Here is a 4,022-nt window from a genome sequence, read left to right as displayed (position 1 = left end):
ATATATATATATATATATATATGTCATGCAGGGAAGGAAAGAAAACTTATACATATCATTACATACAGTACCAAATCTGAAATTTATATTTACATTAAAAAAAGTATATGGCTTCTCCATAGTTTTCGACGATGCTATTGCAGTTACACGACCAATTCTTTGCATTAACACTGTAGTGGCTGTGTATATCACAGACTAACGTACTCCACTCAGAGAGAATTTGCGTGATATAGTTCCACTTGCCAAGTTAAACTCAACCTGACGTTTTGGAGGAAGTCGCTTGTACAAAATTCCGTAACTAAGCAGTGGGATAGAAACGAGAAAAGCTTAACCGCCAAGCGAATTTCTTTATTCGGTTACACATGCTCCTTCACATACCATAAAATCACACTGAACCCGGTGTGTGAAAAACGTATGCGCACATGCATACATATATATACATATCTGAACTGGTAACAAGTTTATATGTATAAATCACCGCTTAACGCTTCTAATCTGTATTTTACAATGACCGGGTGGTCGCTTAGCCCCACCAAAGTATTTTGTGTTGGATCCTAATAAGAGAGACCTAGACTCTTAGTCAGTTTACAGTTACTTCTCTTTCCAGTGTTCGACTGAGAAGATAACTCAAATATATTTGGTCTAATAACGAGTTTATATTTATATAAATCATTGTTTATATATAAACACATGTACACATACATACTTATATACATACATACATACATACATACACACACACAGACACGGACATACATACATACATACATACTTACATACATACATACATACATGCATACATACATACATACATACATACATAATTCCATAAGTGGCTTGTTTGTTTTCCTATGTGTTCGTTCTGTTGTCTATAAACAAAAGCCCGTTTTGTTTTTATGTTCCCGTTCATTTTTCTAACGTCCGATATGCATCTATATATAAATGTAGATGTAGATATGTACATATATGTATGTATACATGCATATGCTTATATATCATTTGTATTATTACATACATACATACATACATACATACATACATACATACATACATAATTGGGGCACTGGGATATGTAACACACTGCCTAAATACCAAAAATCAGAAAGGGGAAAGATAATTCGAAGACTACAGATCCAAGCCATCACTGGAACTGTAAAAATCTGCAAAACTTTCCAGAAGTTTATCATTTAAGTGTATATGAGCATGTCTAGATATGAAAGTATATGCATGAGAAGACATACATAAAACAAAATATACTAATCTACACATACATACATACATACATACATACATACATACATACAAAAATACCCTGTTGTTGGTGTTGAAATTCCAATGAAGAAGCCTTAGAACTAGGTTAGAAACCGATCCTTTCTCTATTGGCACGAAATCTCGAAATAAACTGAATAATGACACAAATACATACATTAAAAATACCCTACTGTTAATGTTGAAATTCCAAAGAAGGTTCCTTGAATCTAGGTTAGAAACCGGCTATTTCTCTATTAGCAAGAAATCTTGAAATAAATCTAAACAATAACATACATACATACATACATACATACATACATACATACATACATACATATTTACATACACACACAAACACACAAACACACAAACACACATACATACATACATACATACATACATACATACATACATACATACACACATACATACATACATAGTCTAAAAGCACAGATTTTTTTACAAGCAACCACCAACCATTGGTCTGGTTCTATTCCCCTGCTCTTTTAATATCAAAGAGATAAGCATCATGTCTAACCCCTATCTACTAACACAAAATATTTCAGGTAACTGCACGCCTAAGCTGTCACTTGTAAAACAAAATGAGACATCTCATTTTATACTATCCAGATTGTCATTGAAGTCATCCAGTGTCAGTCTCAGGAAAATATTAGAATATATGCCGAATAGTAAATCTGTTCTGTCTTTTAATACTTTAGTACAACGGATTTCTACTTGATTTTCGAATTCAGTAACATATAATTTTATATTCATTAATACTTATTTCAATGTATTTATGCATATATGCATATGCACAACCTTAAATAAATAAATATCAACGAAGCGCTAGAATTCATTCAGTCTAGCCTTCCTTTGTGTGGGAAAAGCTTTGCACTATGTCCAAGAATGAAACAGCCATGTAATTAATTATGAAGTAATTCAATCATAAAATAATTGGTTAACAAATTACTTAATGGCAGCTATAGATTGGTTGAGCAAGTGATAGATAGATAGATAGATAGATAGATAGATAGATAGATAGATAGATAGATATGCGTGCATGTATGTGTGCACACATAACTTCATGTATGTTATGTTCTTCTTGACATACACACATATATATGCATACATGCATACATGTTTGTGTATGTTTATGCATATATGCATGCGTACATACACACGTGTATATATATATATATATATATATATGTATGTATTTATTTTTGTCTGATTAATATCTAATTGGAATCGAACTCACTACTTGCCTGACAGTGTCACAATCTTTCTTTTCCTGTCTCCCTCTCTCCTCACCTCTGTGTGTACGTAGTGGGGTGCGCATGTGTGTGTATGTGTGTGTGTGTGTATGTGTGTGTGTGTGTGTCTTTTGTCTCTCTCTCTCTCTCTATTTCTCTCTCTCTCTTTCTCTCTCCCCATCACACACACACAGACTGTTGTCTTGCAGGCAGTGGATTCAATTCAAATTTGATATCAATCGGTGTAGTTACAGAATTAGTCCTCGGAAGGAAGACAGCAGCAGCAACTCATTAGCTTATTAGCTTAGCTACACCCAATCCATTACCCATCATTCCCTAAGATCCAGATGAATATATATAACAGTCAAAATTCTCCCTAGTCATTTAATATGTCGCCATCAAAGACGGAATGCAACCTTAAAGCCGTTCCAATTCTTTAGGCCTTACAAGACGATTCCAAGAACACTCAGTTTTGACTAACCAACCGTATCATTCCCATCGGTTAATCGCCAGTTATTCTCTCCTCCAACTCTTCTACATTTTGTCTTCATTTATTCCCTCCCACCACTTTCTATTCAACTTATTCTTCACTCTTTCCACTAAACGAATATCGATTGCATCACCTCTCTCTCTCTCTCTCACTCGCTCTCTCTCTCTCTCTATCTATCTATCTATCTATCTATCTATCTATCGCTTTCCCTCTTTCTCTCTCTCTCTCTCTCTCTCTCTCTCTCTCTCTCTCTCTCTCTCTCTCTCTCTCTCTCTCTCTCTCTCTGCAGTTCTCTCTCTCTCTCTCCCTATCAGCTTTTCTCTCATCCTGCCTATCTATCCTATTCTCTCCTTTTTTGTCTCTCAACCTTTCTCTTTCCCTACCCCTCTCCCTTTCTCTATCTCTCTATCTCTCCAGTTGTCTCTCTCTCTCAGTTCTCTCTTTTTGTCTATCTGCCTCTCTCTTTCCCTATCTATCTTCCTCGGGGTGTCTCTCTCTTTCTCTGCCTACCTCCCTCTCTCTCTCTCTCTCTCTCTCTCAGCTTTTCTTTATTTCCCTACCCATCTATCCTTTTCTCTCTCTTTTCGTTTATCAAACTCTCTCAGCAGCAGCAGCAGCAGCAGTAATAGTAGTAGTAGTAGTAGTAGTAGTAGTAGTAGTAGTATGAAGGTGCTGTTTATAGCTTAAGCTTTCTCATAATTTGACTAATTACATTTTCCCCTTCTATTTCAGGTGTGCCCTCTACGATATGACAACTACGTCCTATTAGAGTGGGGTAAGTAACTTCAATAATAAACTTACATATGTAATTATATTATACCATTGTTATGACTATAAACCAATGATATGTCATTAAAATCAATGATGTGTGTGTGTGGTAAGAAGGTTGCGGGTTCAGTCCCACTGCGTGGTGCCTTGGGCAGCTGTGTTCTACTGTAGCTCCGAACCAACAAATGCGTTTTGAATGGATTTGGTAGACTGAAACTGAAAGAAGCACATCGTCTGTGTGTGTGTGTGTGTGTGTGTGT

General features: G+C 35.7%; 1 protein-coding gene across 3 annotated transcripts in view; it reads left to right on the top strand.

The window, feature by feature from the left end:
- Positions 1-4,022, top strand: part of LOC106867714 (probable vesicular acetylcholine transporter-B) — a 292,276-nt gene that overhangs the window by 171,804 nt on the left and 116,450 nt on the right. For all 3 annotated transcript variants that reach the window (XR_008264214.1, XR_008264213.1, XR_008264212.1), the window contains one exon: positions 3,727-3,769. The gene's annotated coding sequence lies outside the window, so the exon portion shown is untranslated. The remainder of the gene's footprint in view (positions 1-3,726; positions 3,770-4,022) is intronic.

Source organism: Octopus bimaculoides, chromosome 5 (assembly GCF_001194135.2).
Source record: "Octopus bimaculoides isolate UCB-OBI-ISO-001 chromosome 5, ASM119413v2, whole genome shotgun sequence".
Lineage (NCBI taxonomy): Eukaryota > Metazoa > Mollusca > Cephalopoda > Octopoda > Octopodidae > Octopus > Octopus bimaculoides.
The sequence above is the reverse complement of the archived record's forward strand: the minus strand, read 5'-3'. Positions and strand labels throughout refer to the sequence as shown.